Below are 17,143 nucleotides of genomic sequence, written 5' to 3' on the forward strand. Positions count from 1 at the left end.
AAACTCTGACCGAGCTGCATCAGTGAAAAGAGCACCCACCACCCACATCTAGTGTCACCATCCTCTGAGCCAAACAACATTAAGGCCCTCTTTACAACCCTGGCAGTTGGTATAAAAGTGCCGGTAATACCGCCATCAAGCTGGCAGTAATTACCGCCAAATTATGACCATGGCAATGAGAACTCAAATAGACAGCCACTTCACCACACCGACCGCCAGGGCAGAAACAACAGCCACCACGGTGGTAGCCGCCTACAGCCAGGCGGAAGTCAATGTTCTGCCCACCGTATTAAGACATGCCAATCCGCCACCTTTTCCGGGGCGGTACCAATGACATCAGAAGCCTCGCGGAAACAGACCTGAGAAGTGAAAGGACTCACCACTAGAGATAAAGGGAACAACCGTGCCGCCACGGAGCCCGAGCTGCATGTCTTCGCCATGCTCTTCTACGGGCTGCTCCACCACGAACACCAACAACGGCAAAGACGACGACGGTGAGTACAGCCGCCTAGCACACACGGGAGGAGGGGAGCAAAAAGAGAGTGACAAACACACGCAACTCACCCCCCACCACCATACACACAATAAGCTGCAGTAATAAAACATATTTACCTCGTACCTCGGATGAATAATGCAAGGACAACAGGAATTGACTAAAGTGAGTGTAATAAGTTCAACACAGTATAAATAAGAAATATGCAATGTAACAGGTATATACAATTGTACAGTTCTAAGGACACTGCCCAGTCCTCAGTGTGCGTGGGCCTCAGGGCCACAGGCCAAAGTCCAAGGCCCCGCTTGTCATCTGCATCAACACGGAGGGAACACTGCAGGGGCATCAGTTGGAAAATAGGCAGGCACCTCAGGGGGATGGGGGGGTGTGGGTCACCTCAGCCGGGAGGTGGGACAAGACCTCTGGTTCTGGAGGGGGCAACATGCCCTGTGCTTGGTCCTGGGGAGTGCAAGGCCACAGTCTCTCGAGTGGGTGACTTGGCCACTGGTTCTGCAGGAGGCATCATGCCCTGTGCTCTTGATCCTGGGGAGGCTGGGGTTGGTGGGTGTCTGACCCACTGGTTCTGCAGGAGGCATCATGCCCTGTGCTCTTGATCCTGGGGAGGCTGGGGTTGGAGGGTGTCTTACCCACTGGTCTGGAGGGGGCATCGTGCCCTGTACTCTTGATCCTGGGGAGTGCAAGGTCACAGTCTTTCAGGGGGGTGTCATTCCGACTGTCGTAGTTGGACTCTTGCTCTGGGCAAGACTGCAGGTTTAAGGATGACAGTACTTATGTTTGTAGGTGACTATGCCTATCGTACAACAAGTTGAAACTGTGATCCCAACCCTTCCGGCTCACTATCAGTGCCTCACCAACAACCCAAACAGTCAAAGGGGATTTGCGGCAGCCTTTACGCATGGACTCAAGAGTAAGACATCTCAGGGAGTGTCGTGCTTAAACGGAGATTACCCCTTTCTCACAGATATATAATGTCTCAATCAAACACAGGCAATGAAGAAGATGCAGGAAGGTTTTAATAGTTTTTATTTAACACAACTGCAATCTGTGGTAAGTTATATGGGCTGCAATGATTAGGATAACGAACAGTGCAAGGAACAGAATGGTAAAGACAAGAGTCATTATTATAGAGACCCCCACCATCTTGCAATAACACAAAAAGACATGAAGTGTGTAATATGTCTTAATACCCTATCATGATAGGCCTAACCTCCTACCTAAAGGAGAGCTTGGTATGTTAATGCTAATCTGCCAATGCCATGTCCCGGGAAGGAGCCCCAAACCCTGGCTACCTTGAATGAGGTCTCGAGCTCAAACTTTGGAAGAACACGGAGTACGGGTCAGCGTCAAGGCGACGTGCAGCATTGATAGCAACGATGGTATCTGGTCGGAATCCCTCTGATTATCTGTCTAAAGTGTGATGTATTTATACAGATCTACTTGGTCCCCTGACGTAGGTTGTTCCAAAACAATAGATAATGCTGCAAGCTTGGGACGGTCATTTCTAATGTGAACATCTACAGTTTGTTTGTCTTTGTTGTATGAGTTGATGCCTTAGCGCGGTGACACTGATAACATAACTCTAAACAAAAAGGCCTAACTATAAACAAGGCAGCCATCTTAGAAGAATTAATTAAATAAATGGTCTAAGACAGAGCAAGCTAAGTAGGTTAAAAGACACTAGGTGAGGGGGGCACGAGTCTGCAAGCCAAAGGCTAAGCTAACTCCTGTTATCCCATTAACACAAACTAGGATTCACTACAACCTCCCCATTGCCGTAACAAGTATGACGCCAGTACTGGATGCCACCGAAGGTGAGGGAATCCAAAAAGCTAAAAAGCTGCTCTAGGCTAAAAGCGAAGCATAAAAAACAAAATTAAAAACATAGTTAAAAATGGAACGTTTATAGCATACTAAAGATACTTAAAGTCAACCATGACAAGCACAGCAGGCAAAAGTAAATCATTGTGGCGTGGAACTATAGTCATGATCGTGAAGGCTAGCTCCGAAGTCACCTTGTAAAAAGTCATCAAAAAATTAGGCCAAATCGTCTGATGTAAGATCGATCACTTGGGCGGATGGATTCACGGAGCAAAAGTGCGCAATAGTCTCAATTATCCACCTGCATCAGTGCCATTGTCCGTAGATGGAAGAACCAACTCTGAGTGTTCATAAGTGACCTCGCGGATCAGCCTTAGTCTCATGGGGCATGACCGTGCATGAATCCTCATTGGGGACATCAGCAGTTCTTGGTCCACAGGAGATACTGGCAGGACAGCAAGACACAGTTGGCAAATGGTCGAAGAAGCACCATATGCAGCGAAAGACAGGCTGCACGCACCAGAGGAGTGGTCGAAATGACAATGACCAATTCCACTCTAGTTCCTCCAGCAAGGAAACATTGAAGATCTGAATCATGCGTTCACGGCACAGTGTGCTGATGGCAGTGGCTCCATTGCTCCGTGTAGCTGTAAAGAAACAACCACTGCGAATCAGAAAAAATAGCAGTAGTATTCCACCAAATGATGCAAAAATTACAGAAAGCCACCAAACACACTTGAAAAGAGTGAATGGATGGCCGACGGAATGACTCCAAAGATAGTCTGGAAGATGGACACAAATCCAGACCGACAGCCTTAAAGAAATGGACAATCCCAGTAGTGCTTGAGGCATTGAATATTCTGGATACCAGCTCACCAAAGAGCTTGGGGAAGTTGCTATTTAATAGGGTTTTTATCTCGGCTGATGATCTCGCAATCTGGAGAACATACGTCTCTCTAGCGGACGTCAACGCGACTTGTTTTTGAAACAGTAACGCCTTTAGTCTACTCAGCTTGTCATAATCTACATTAATAGTATCAATGTGAGGCCACATTTCTGATACCTTTATTTCTTGTGTGGGGGGGAATAAAACATGCCCACAACACGTAACAACCTTAGAAACCAAAATCGAGTAGGCAATTCCTGGCCGCATTCCGCAACAGGACGCTCAGCACCACATAACTTCCATTCAAAAGCCTATGAAATGCTGGTCGAATCAAAGGGACGGGAGTACCCTTCAGAAAACAGGCCAAATTTGCGACCCCCACATTGCAATGGCCGTGAAGAGACACCTGCTTGCAGATCATTGAATGACTAACAGTAGTCTCACATTCGCTTCCGCTAAAAAAGACCTCTGTTTCGACGTTCATACATTTGTATTCAAAGGGCTGCTCCCACTCTTCCTTAATATAGCTATCGCCTAGTCGCTCATACCTGCCCACAGCAAGATGTTTCAAGCATTTCGAAAAACGAAAAGTGGAAATAGGCAGATTAATGATGCCATGTAGGAGCCATACTGTTGAAGGACTTTCCGCGACCGCAACTTATCTAACTTCTCTATATGAAGCATGGTGAAACTCGCTTCCCTTTTAGCCATTGTCTTTTGTTCCCTGGACAAATTAAAAGCAGTGAACAATTCACTACTGTTAATGTATCGCTATGGAATTCGGCCATTTTTCAATGTTTGTAATGTCCAGTCAAGTTGCATGATGGAACGCAGCTGACTTTGTCCATGGTATAAACGGGACATGTCCGTCTGAAAGATATCTATCGTAGACGACACTATATTGGTCAATGAATAAATTCTGTTGGACAGGGTGTTCATGCTGTTGTCGACAACTGCGAAATCCTTTTCTAAGTTTTCCTTATCTAATTGCCTTAATCGCGCAGCAGCTTCTATCTGAGAAAGTTTCCATATCTCATTATACATACCATAGATGAATCTTTTAGAGCGCTATTTCCTAGGACCTAACAAGAAGTCCTGTAAGTCTATATCTTCGGAAAGTGTGTTAAGGTGTTCTTTAACTGCGGCTAACGTGTTAGACTGTACCCATTGTTGGCACAGTTTACCCACACTGTATGTAGTAACTATCCCCTGTGTTGACCTGAGATAAAGTGAGGATCTGGCCAGCTAATCTTGAACCCTCTTGAGAAATTAAAAAAACGTGCCTAACAACCATTAGTGCCTACTGGCCAGATTAACCACCCCCTGGGGCTAGAAAGTGAAGAATTATAGGTACCAGCCTGAACCTTTGCATCTAGCTCTTCACTGTTATTCAAGAAGAATTGCCAATCATTAAATTTCGCCGGTGTGGGAATACTAGGCGGGTTCATTTCCTTTATGTTTGCTAACCCTAGGCAGGAAGTCTGTTGAATCCTGTCATTTAAATAGATCATTTGTACAGGAATCAGGCATGCTCTAAACAAAGCTTCCCTACCCTGTATCTGCCAATCTTGTGTTCCCCATACACTCTTTAAATCAATAGTGTTCTTCCAGTGATCGTAACCTTCAATAGCAAGACGGGAAACAAAGGAAGCTTAATAAATTAGTTTTGTGTCTGTTAGCAAAATTTACTGAATTTTGGAAGGAGGTAATTTTAAATAATATGATTCAGAATGTTTTGCGTCATGCCCATAAAAATAAGCGAATTCCGCTAAATAACTTTTCGGGCTCCCTACTGGTGGTGTCGAACAATGTTCCCACTGTGTGTAACTAAGTACTTGTCTATGTCTAGTTGCATGGTGCAGGTAGTAATGTCCCCAATTATTGTAGCAGAACATTTCCCCATAATTCATTGTATTTACATATACATCATCACTTTCAAACACTGAATAGTCCTTCATTTCATTTAACATGAAATCAACTGTCTGGACATCCCACTCATCAGATACAACACGGGGTGTAATAACATCTGCCATAGATATTTTGAATACATATGGTATTTGAATAACCTCAGTAGGCCCGTGTATTTCAAATGGAACTTCGTCCCATACAATCCCATCAGAAATGGGTACAGCTGAAATGTTCACTGGGGAAAAGTCTCTGCAGACCGTGGGGGAGGAATGATATGGAGTTAAGACCTCATCCACAGGCGCTACAGAGGCGCGTTCAGGAATGTAATGACCATTTATAAGCAAGAAGAAAACAGTCACAAACCCAGTCCATAGAAATAAGTTCGAAAACATCAGGCAGAACCATAAGTAGTTCCAGGGATAGCTTAAGTAATTTGTCGTAAGCCACAAATAAAGACTATGGGGGTCATTCCGACCCTGGCGGTCCATGACCGCCAGGGCCGGGGACCGCGGAAGCACCGCCAACAGGCTGGCGGTGCTTCCAGGGCCATTCTGACCGTGGCGGTAAAGCCGCGGTCAGAAAAGGGCAACCGGCGGTTTCCCGCCGGTTTACCTCTGGCCCAAGGAATCCGCCATGGCGGCGCTGCTTGCAGCACCGCCATGGGGATTCCGACCCCCTTCCCGCCATCCTGGTCCTGGCGGTAAATACCGCTAGGAACAGGATGGTGGGAACGGGTGTCGTGGGGCCCCTGGGGGCCCCTGCACTGCCCATGCCACAGGCATGGGCAGTGCAGGGGCCCCCTAACAGGGCCCCATAAAGATTTTCAGTGTCTGCTGTGCAGACACTGAAAATCGCGACGGGTGCCACTGCACCCGTCGCACCCCTTCAACTCCGCCGGCTCCATTCGGAGCCGGCTTCATTGTTGAAGGGGCTTTCCCGCTGGGCCGGCGGGCGGCCTTCTGGCGGTCGCCCGCCGGCCCAGCGGGAAAGTCAGAATGACTGCCGCGGTCATTTGACCGCGGTACGGTCTTTTGGCGGTTCCCGCCAGGCGGGCGGCTTCCGCCGCCCGCCGGGGTCGGAATGACCCCCTATGCATTTTTTAAACATTTTCAATCACTGGAGTGGATGAGTCTGAAGAAAAGTTATCAATGTTGATGAAGTAACCAGAGGCAGTCTCTGCAAATACGGGAGCAAGTGCAGTACTTGTAGATGGGTCCACTCATCAGTCTGTGTTGTATTGGTGTATAAAACGGCCAAATCTTGGACAGGGTTTGTCGCTGAAGTGGTAACAGGGACCAGTAGAGTTCAGTTTCCGCCCTCCCCAAGGTCGAGGAGGAATTTGTAGCATTGTTGGACATCATTGCATAGTCCATTGTAGTGGTGTTCATTCTATCATGAAGAGGTATGTCCTGTTGGGTAGTGAGAGGGCATTGGGAACTACCTAAGGGACCTCTTGGTCTACTGTGCAGGATTGGCCACATGGTGTAGTTTGACATTGTCAATTGAAACAAATCTGTTTCCTCGGGAACCAGGCAACGGTGGTAATATTACAGTTCTGGTACCTTGTATTCCCAAGACTGAGACTGGTGTTCTGTAGGATGGACCGAATTCCTTCTTCACAGCAATCTTTTCACGAACCAGATCCCCAACTTAAGGAATCCAGCCAGTGGGAATTGTTAGTATATCCCTTATTCCTAAAGTTGCAGCACTGGTGGATGATTTATCATCACAAAATTGCTGAAGCTTCTGTGAGACAGTGAGTCCAGTATTTACAGTATAGATGTCAAAAGGTGTTTCTGCTGCCACCATACCAGAACCATCAAGATCTGGGACATACATAGGTATCCCAAAGAGAACCTCATAGGGAGTGCATCCCCCAAAGGACCGTCTTGGCAGATTATTCAGTGCTCTCTGGACCCCATATAGGTGATGAAGCCAGCTGCGGCCAGAACCTAATACTCTAGCTGTTAAGGACTGCTTTAGATCACGGTTCCGCCTCTCCACGACATAATTTCCCTGGGATGGGATGGTGAGGAGTAATGGAGTTCAACACCCATCGTCCCCATGGTGTCCCTGAATGCAGTAGAGGCAAATGCAGGGCCCTGGTCCGAATGGAATGCAAACCTTTGGCTTGCATCATAGTGTCTCCTCCTACCTCAAAACCAAAATACAGATCACAAATCTGAAGTATGGGGCTCTTTGTGATCATAAGTACCTCCTTGGATCACCAACGATCACTGCATCTCCCACCAATGCAAAATTCTGATGGTGACCTGCTCTTCATGCCTTTCAGCAACCACCCACATCTTCCACCAATGGGAAGTTCTAATGATGGCTGCTCCTTTTGACGACAAAGATCTCCTCGCAGCACACCATAATGCGAATATCCTGCTGAGGCTCCTCATATGGGCTTGGACTCTCGAAAGATATTCTCTTAACCAGGACGACCTTGGTCCATGTGCCTGACCCATGCTCCATTGCAATGCTTCCGAACTTGTGACCTTGACCTGATCCAACGCAATCAGATACCCACGAGTGGCACTTTTTATTAGGTCTAGAGTTAACCAAGACTTTTCCCATTGGTCTGTAGTTGTGTCATTCACGTTTTGCTTCCAACATAAAGCCTGAACTTAAGCCGCTGGTTAACTTCACTGTGAGATGCTGCATTTTGGTCTCTCACAATGAGCACATCCACAACCAAGGTTGTTCCTTTCACTGCCAGAGTTCATGTTTTTTATTTTATAATTACTTGAATGCTGCCTTTCTGTCTAGAGACTGATGTGATAGTAGGATGCTTTGTACCAGATTTAAGCACCGGACACATTCCAACGTTATTGGTTCCTTTCTCCTGCCAATGCTGTTGTAAATTCCTTTTGGAGTGTTCTTTATATTTCTGACTGCTGATTTCACAGAATAACAAGTTCTGTCTATTTGAAACTGTTCGTTATTTAGCTATCTTATTTTTTCTATGCAGGCAGTACAAAATGCAAAAGCTTCAATATAGATGTCAGTTCTTAAGCGGATCATTCTTCAGAAAACACTTATTCTGGACTCAGTTTCACCAATGGTACTTTAAATAACTTATCCCAGGGAGCAATCCGGCCTTTTGAATATACAAAAATTATGTGTATAACATAGTTACTTATATGTTTTTCCAGCTACACCTCACCCATTCATCTATGGTTGTGTCATTTATATTTTTCTTCCACCCACTCCAGCATGCATGAAGTTGCCATGTCATACAGACTGATATTGCTTTTCTCTTGTTTACCAGGATGGCTGACTGGTTAATGCATTGGACTTAAGATCCAAGGGACATGTAATTGGTGGGTTCAAGCCCCACTTTTGGTAGAAATTGTAGTCTCGTCTAAAGATAGATGTTACTTTATTATCTCAATGTTCCTCTTTATCCACTGTAGATATAGAAATGGAAGAGGTGAACTTTTTTCTCTGAAATGAACATTAATTGCTTATGTTTTTCTTGTTAGTGCGAGAAACAAGTGGTGTCTGTGAATCAATCAGGATTTAAAAAGTACAGCTAATCACCCATTAGGGTATCTAGGCACTGTGAGCGATGAACAACTCTGTGATCATGTGTTTTTTAATAGACGTCTACAACAATTATATTGGTGATGCAGAAAAGAGCCCGTGCATTTGTTCCAGGTTTACCTGGAAGGGAAAAAGTATGAAGCACACAGGAAGCTTGTATTGTCCCAGTTAGTTATTGGTAATCTTCATTACTCCGAGTCCAGGTCTTCCTCGTCACAGTATTACCCATACTGTGGTGAGTAAGACAGAGGAGGAGGTAATGCCCCCGTTACTTACCGGTAATCTTCATTGCTCCGAAGCCAGGTCTTCCTTAGCACAGTATTTACCCATACTGTCGTGAGGAAGAGGGAGGGAGAGGTAATGCCCCGGTTACTTACCAGTAATCTTCATTGCTCCGAGTCCAGGTCTTCGTCGCTACATTAGACTTGACCCCGAGAAAGTTGTAGTCATGTTTTGTGACAAATGTTATTTTCTTAACAGTGAACTTTACTTTGCTAAAACATGCTCTGACAGTCAGAGCCCCAGCTTCATATAAATGTGTACTATCCACTCAACATCCTGTGATCCTGGCCTTGGGTGAATCACTCAATCTCCCCATGCCTACAAAAATGGATGCTTCCCTGTGTAATGTAACTGGTGCTCATGTAAAGCGCTCCAATACCTTCGGGTCGAGTTTGCGCTACATAAAAACTTAAAAAAATATAAGACTTCAAAGGAACAAATCTAAAAATTGTTGTAGCTTCCACTTTAAACGTCTTACAAATTGGAAATACCAAGTTAATTTGAAAAAATCTATATCAAACATTCTATGATAAAAAATCGTAAGTAAAACCATTAGGTCATATATTAAAGAATTTGAAATCTCACAAAACCTTAAAATCACAAGAACTTTAAGAACAAAGTGCTCGATTAATATACTAAGCGTGAGGGTCAGCAACAGCTATCCACACCATATGTATTGAGTAGGTTTCTCAAAGTCGGAGTGTTTTATTTATGAACATTATCCTTCCCTAAACTAGATGCACATGGACAACAGAGTTGCGTTTATGGGGTTTTATTAGTCGTATTTCTTGTCAATGAGAACACTTATGCGTAAAATAGCCCTATAAGAAAGATTCAAGGTCAGGCGTCCATCCCTATTTCTTATTCTTCATGAAAATGAACAAATAGCTTAATGCCCAATCTAAGGAAAATTAAAAAGCAGTTTTGAGATGACAGTGAAAAAAAAGAGGAGCATGCCCCAGCTGGGAATCAAACCCATGTCACAAGAATGGGAATCTTACATGATACCACTACACTACTGGTGCAGACAACACACCTGATATCATTGCTCTATATGAGACCTATTAAGAAGTCACATCTCATAAACTGTGACTCAATGGACTAGGAGATTATCGGGTGCAATAAATATCCCACCATTTACAGAGTGGCCATTCCTAATGGGGGCCTACAGGCCTGAGAACAGATGCCTGGTAAACTCAGTTTCCTGAGAAACTCCCACCTGCTTGTGCAGCGATTGCAATTATACGTGGTGCACAGAATATTGCGAATGGTGATTACTGGGTGAGTGAAAGTTTCTTCATCATCTTAAATCTTGGCAGGTTAAGAAAGATACAATTTAATTAGATGGAAGAAGGGTCCAGTATTTACAGGGCATGCAGATTTTGGTGCAATAAACAAAAACCACGCTATTCCACACGGAAGGAAAAATACTTCCAACAGTTGATTTTTATGCACCCGATTAGTTTTGAACCCCTGGGCATCAGATTTATTCAATGTAATAAATCCTGACCATCTTCACAGGCCTTCCTAGGTGGGTTGGTTATGGAGCTGGGGAGTGGACAGAAAGAGTCAGTTGTAGAGTGATTGCAAAACTGCAAACTCACACAGTGCCACCGTGTGTCACCCTATTTCAGCTCCCTTCACACAGTCACCTGGTGAGGAGACAATATCACGCAGTGGCAGGAAAGACAGGTGGGCAGCCCTGCTCAGAGCAACTTTCCATGTCTTTTTCGGAGACTGTAAGCAGCCCATGTGCATAAAGGGACGTGAAAACACCCCCAGGGCATCAGTGAGAGCCTCAGTGACCCTTTGATTTTTGGGTGGGGAGTGCGCGAGAGGATCTTTGTGGAGGACATAGTGCTTTCCAGGTAGCTGCAGGTATGAGGCCCCATCCCCTACAAATCACAGCCCTCTCCTCACACTGTGACATTTTTTTGCAGGTTGGCAGGTCTGTGATTGGGGTCAAAGACCCAACTGCTGTTGTGATAGTCAGTTGTGTTTGTCTCAGTTTCCTTGGCCCTCACAATTGTTCCCTCAATGATAGAGGTGTGATCTATTGAAGTGGGAGAGGGCTGCAGGGTGGTGGGTGTGTAGCGTGAAGAGATTTCATAGGTGTCTCATCTCCCAGTGAAAGCCTCAGTTGCTTCGGTGAGCTAGGATGACACGGTGAGATATGGCCGCAGATGGTTGTGACAGGATGACAGTGATGGCACACAAGGGTTCACACTATTAGGCTGGAGTATGCATGTGGGACACGGTTTCTGGCTTGTGAAATTGACCGGGTACATAGCAACCCAAGAAGGTGAGGGCAGGAGGCAGTATGTGAAATCATGGACCTAAGGACAGGAAATGGTCTTGGATTCAGGTCCTGATGAATTAACAACTGTACTCATTTCTGTCACAGATGAGCTAGGCTAATAGACATGGTCCCCAACATTGTACCGTTCTCCCCAGAGACATCCTACTGGGGTGCACTCACGGTCTCCCACGCTCTTGTGAACGTCCCTCTCATCTACCTGTGGTAAAACCACAATGGCAAGACTGGCTGTAACTTGGTGACCTTTGCTTTACCACATCAGGTCAGCTGTTTCCTCACATCAAGCATCTGTGCTCTGGTGCCTTGTCTAGTCCCAGTAAAATGAAGGGATAAAGAGATGAATACTGTGGTATGAAGGAGGACAAATGGTGAGGAGACAATATCACGCAGTGGCAGGAAAGACAGGTGGGCAGCCCTGCTCAGAGCAGTTTTCCATGTCCTTTTCGGAGACTGTAAGCAGCCCATGCGCATAAAGGGATGTGAAAACACCCCCAGGGCATCGGTGAGAGCCTCAGTGACCCTTTGTTTTTTGGGTGGGAAGTGCACGAGAGGAGATTTGTGGAGGACATAGTGCTTCTCAGATAGCTGTAGGTATGAGGCCCCGTCCCCTACAAATCACAGCCCTCTCCTCACACTGTGACATTTTTTTGCAGGTTGGCAGGTCTGTGATTGGGGTCAACGACCCAACTGCTGTTGTGATAGTCGGTTGTGTTTTTCTCACTTTCCTTGGCCCTCACAATTGTTCCCTCAATGATAGAGGTTTGATCTATTGAAGTGGGAGAGGGCTGGTGGTTGTACAGCATGTAGGGATTTCATAGTGTCTCATCTCCCAGTAAAAATCTCAGTTGCTTGGGAGTGCTAGAGTGACAAGGTGAGATATGGTCGTAGATGCAAGTGACAGGATGACAGTGGTGGCACACAAGGGGTCTCACTAATAGGCTGGAGTATGCATGTGGGACACGGTCCCCCGCTTATGAAATTGACCGGGTACATAGTAACCCAAGAAGGTGAGGGCAGGAGGCAGTATGTGAAGTCATGCACCTGAGGACAGGAAATGGTCTTGGATTCAGGTCCTGATGAATTAACAACTGTACTCATTTCTGTCACAGATGAGCTAGGCTAATAGACATGGTCCCCAACATTGTACCGTTCTCCCCAGAGATTTCCTACTGGGGTGCACTCACAGTCTCCCACGCTCTTGTAAGCCTCACGTCTCTCATCTACCTGTGGTAAAACCATGATGGCCAGGCTGGCTGTAACTTGGTGACCTTTGCTTTACCACATCAGGTCAGCTGTTTCCCCACATCAAGCATCTGTGCTCTGGTACCTTGTCTAGTCCCAGTAAAATGAAGGGATAAAGAGATGAATACTGTGGTATTAAGGAGGACAAATGGTGTATGAGTTTAGTAATTGATAAAATCACTTGAATGGTTTTAAGTCAAGTCAAATAACCTTTATTGGGTTTATATGATGCAACAATGAAAGATAGCATAACACAATAAATATATATACAAGGCATATTAAAAGATACATAAGTCCTTAGATCAAATACAGTCTGCATGCTTATTAGGTAAAGTGTTACTGATCATCACAACACTGTTTACAAAACCTAAAACAACAGAACAGATGGGTAAAGTTTGCTATGATTGTAAATATAAAATATAAATATGAAAGAGATGGTCTACACTATTTTAAATTTAATACAAGTTGCTTTGAAAACAAGTTCTAGGAAATTAATAAAACTTATAAAAAACTAGATGTAATGTAGTGTGTGTGGGATGTGCCACCAGAAAATGGACTGAGCCTGGACATAAACGAGTTAAAATACAGCATCGATCGCTATTAAGACCGAGCAGAAGAAAGACCAGCAGGCGATGAGATGAAGGAATGAATTCATGGGCGGCAACTGAGGTCTTAGTCAGTTCTCAGTCTTCCCTGGCCTCGCTTGCCAAACCTTTCAATTTTCGCTTAACTTTAAGAATTTTTGTAATTGTGCAAGAAATACCACCCTCTGTACTGGCCACGCCTAATCCTATAGATCCGTAGCTATATCTAATACATTTTCTCTCTCTCTCTAAGAAGTTAAGTTGTATCGCGATACAGAAATGGGTCCAGAGTGATGCAGTCTGTGCCACTGACTCCACAGTTGAGAACTTTGTCACTAAATCACTCCTCTCACTAAGAGACATGCCTGCACCAAAAACAACTTCCTAAGCATGGAGGAAATGTAAATAAAAGTCTACCTTTGAGTTGACTCCATGAATCCACTCTAAACTGGATTCATTTAATTAATATTCAAACCTCCTCTATTTATTGTCCTTTCTGTACTTTTCTGTAAATAAACGACTTGTGCCTCTGAGACAAAACTGCCACTGCAGGGCACATCCTCCACTCCATGTTCTTCAGGGTGAAGTGCAGCCTCTATGCTGCCCCAACTGCAGCGACTGAGGCACAGTGGCAGGCTGGAGGAGGGTAACCTATCCAAGGTCCACCGTGGTGGCTGCCAACCAGACCACACTTCAGCCACCATTAAAAGATGCACATCTCCCATAGACCACCAGGTCTATATCCCTACGGACGTTTCATTTGTGTGGGAGGGAATATCCTGACAGAGGCTTCCCTGAACCATCCTTATCTACTGCGGAGCAGGGCTCCATAGCAGTCAGCCTCAAACTTTGGCGCTGTCAAGTGCAACCAGATATCCCTGTTTGGCGCTATTGATTTCTAAGCACTAGTAAGCACATTTGTTTATTTAATTTTTAAAAATTTATATCTACGGTCCCCTGATTGGATTTTGGGTGGTTTGGTGTCATTATAAAGATAAAAACAAGTTACTATTTTGAGAAATTGGTGTGGAATTTTTATTGTGCTTTTTGTTTGACTTATTTACTGTATAAGTGTATTTAAATGCTTCACATACCAGTCTCCTAAGTTAGGCCTGCCTGCTCGTTGCCAAGCAACCAGGGGTTGAGCCAGAGCCTGAGGTTTTGAGACCTTGACTGGACCTAACACTGTCTAGGGGCATTATTGCTAGTGTTAGGTGTGTGCTTACCTCTACTAATAACTAGTCGTCAACAGCTGTGTTGCACCAGCCCCGTTACTCCAAGTTAACACCTCACGTCATGAAACCTCAATTGTTTTTAACTCCCCCAACTCACTTCTCTGTTCCCACCTACCTCTTCCTGTTTCCAGGAAAAGGTCAAATGGCTTCAAAGTGGGTGGTTCCATAACCTCTTACAATTTTCATTGCTACATCACAATATTAATTGTACGACCTCAGCTCCATTACTATGAGTACAGCGCTTAAGGCAACCCTCACAGCAGTTGTAGTAGCTGAGATGGGACAAAGTTAGACAGAAGATCAAAAGGTCCCTGGATCCATTCTGAGTTCTGGCACATGAAGATATTTTATTTTATTTAAAGTTATTTAATTTTACTGTATTCGTATTTATAATGTATTTCCTAGTTCGCACAGTTTTTCCCCCCTGGGCATCCTTACCACCTTCTCACCCCCCTTTCTTTCTCACTCCTCCTGCACTCTCAAACCATCCTTCCGCCTTCTCTCACCCTTATCCCCTCCTCAGTCACATCTGTGGACCCTTCCTGTTCAACTGTGCCCTGCAAGAGATGTGTTATGTTCAGAAAAGTGCTCCATTTTCTGTGTGACACCCTGCCCAAGCAGTGACAAAAGCAGGGCCTGCACAGCTGAAACATTCCTTTCTGCACATCTTCCACACTCTTATCTTTGTCACTAATGCACAACCAAACCATGTGCACCCATCAAAGGATTAATGCATCTTAGGGAAAGGCAACAGGGGCTCAGCTGCTCGAGGAAGCACATTTCATGGCGGTTTTTCCAAATACATAAAATGTGAAAAATGGGGGGCAACATTTTTTTTGACAGCTATAGTTTTAGTGATACATGGAGTCTCTTCTGAAACGAAATGTGTAGGCTAAATAGAAGTATGGATTATGCTGAGAGTGAGATAGGCCACATTTTCCTGTGTACACCATTCATTTTAAAATGGATGCTACTTTCTGTGATTGGTTCAGCCTGCTCCTGCTGATTCCCTCCCCCAGTCAGTGGCTGCAGCAAAACCATCTCTCCTCTTGGTCTGCAGAGATTTGAGCAGATGTCTCATTGAAGCAGCATTGTATAATATCATGGTGGATAGTGTTTATTGTGAATGAGGCTTCAATGGTGTATGTGGGAAAGTCATCCCTTTAGCATGTTCACCCCCATTTTGCCTGACGGATACTGGTGGTAAGTGAACCTGACTGTTGCCTGGACTCTGCTAACCAGGGCCATGGCCATTGCTCTGAATAAAAGGTACATGGTAATGTGGTACAATTACAATTGGCAATGACAGATTCCTGTATGTCCCTTCTATATAAAAGGACAAGGGGGATTCAAACTTCCTATAAATCCCTAGTATGTAATAGGGGAGGGAAGTTTAGAGGCCCAGTAGAGTTCCTGCATTGGAATGTTCACTGCTGTGCTGCCTGCTGTCATGTTTCAAGGCAGTCCTGCATTGCAGACAGTCTTTAAACAGTAAATGTATGCAAATTCGACTTTGGATTTAAAGGTATTTCCAAAGTGATAATCTACCTTATTTCTAGATATGAGTTGCCCCTAAAGTCTCCCCTAGGTGCCCCAGGGGTGCAGTGCCATGGAACTGCAAGCAGGGCCATTATAAATATGTTGTATATGTTCTGGTGAGGGAAAAATTGCCCATTTGATTCCCCCCTTGTAGGTATTTAGCTCCATCGGCTAACACAGGAATATTTCATATAAGTATAAATTTTGCTAGGAAGGAGCTCAATGTCTCAAGAAAGGACTCAAAATATTGGTAATGATAACTCCAACAACTTCCCACTGTGGAATTTATCATAACTAATACAGAAAATATGTTATAGGACTATCTTTTCTGTAAGCCAAAATCCAGCCTGCTGGTGGCCTCTCCTGATTGGTCAGCCTTAACACGATTAGCTAGACTGCTTTGATGAGATGATAAGTGGCCTGCACTGAGCAGAGGTTATCTGATGGTGAGAGTTCTGTGGCTGTAGAGGACATGCCAGGAAGGGGGTTGGGTAAACTAAACTGAGTTTCAAAGGAAGCAGGACAGCAAGAAATACCAGCCAGGCCTGCCCTCTCACCCTGTACGACACAGACAGGTAGCAGGCCCAGGAAAGGAATTTGCTGATGGTCTGGAGGGGGAGTGTTAATGAAAACAAGCCAGACAAATAGGTAGACTTAGCCAAGTCTTGCTCCACTGGAGAGAAATCATCCATCTTGGATTTTAAAGTCAGTGCTTTGTGGGACAAGAACATGGCGCAGTTTGGAGAAAGCTGTTATGGTTTTGGGAGGCACTCTGCATCTCATTGGACAGGGATTTCCCCCTGCCTGTCCTCCAAGATGATTGAATACATATCTGGGAGATGCACTGAAACTCAGATCTGCTGCCTGAAACCACAAGAAGAAGAAGGACTGCCCTGCTGGAACCCTGGTCTGCAACCGACAGGACTGCATTCTGAAGTACAACTCCTGTTACACTCTGGAACAACAGCCCTAAGGACTTTTCCTAGCTTCAAAAAGGACTAAGTCGTCAACTCCTTGAAAGCGTCAGGTAAACAGAGCTTGCCTGCACCAGCTGTCACAGCCTGGAGTGCGTCCTGTGGACTTTTAAGGATTTGGCCAAGTGCATTGTGGGAATGTAGCCTTAAACTTCCAAGGTCCATCTCAGAGCTTCTAGACCATTGGATTTGTATTTTGGGCTCTTTGAACCCCCAAGAGAGCTTCAGGAAGAAGTTCCAGAAGTTTGGAGACGTTTGGAGCAACTTTGGGAACAAAATACCATAAGTGGACTGA

General features: G+C 44.9%; 1 non-coding gene across 1 annotated transcript; it reads right to left on the minus strand.

The window, feature by feature from the left end:
- Positions 1 to 9,911: 9,911 nt before the first annotated feature.
- TRNAG-CCC (transfer RNA glycine (anticodon CCC)) lies at positions 9,912 to 9,982 on the minus strand. Its single transcript has one exon. It is a non-coding gene; the product is annotated as a tRNA-Gly (tRNA).
- Positions 9,983 to 17,143: the final 7,161 nt, after the last annotated feature.

The sequence above is a fragment of the Pleurodeles waltl genome, unplaced genomic scaffold (genome assembly GCF_031143425.1).
Source record: "Pleurodeles waltl isolate 20211129_DDA unplaced genomic scaffold, aPleWal1.hap1.20221129 scaffold_70, whole genome shotgun sequence".
In the NCBI taxonomy this organism is placed as follows: domain Eukaryota; kingdom Metazoa; phylum Chordata; class Amphibia; order Caudata; family Salamandridae; genus Pleurodeles; species Pleurodeles waltl.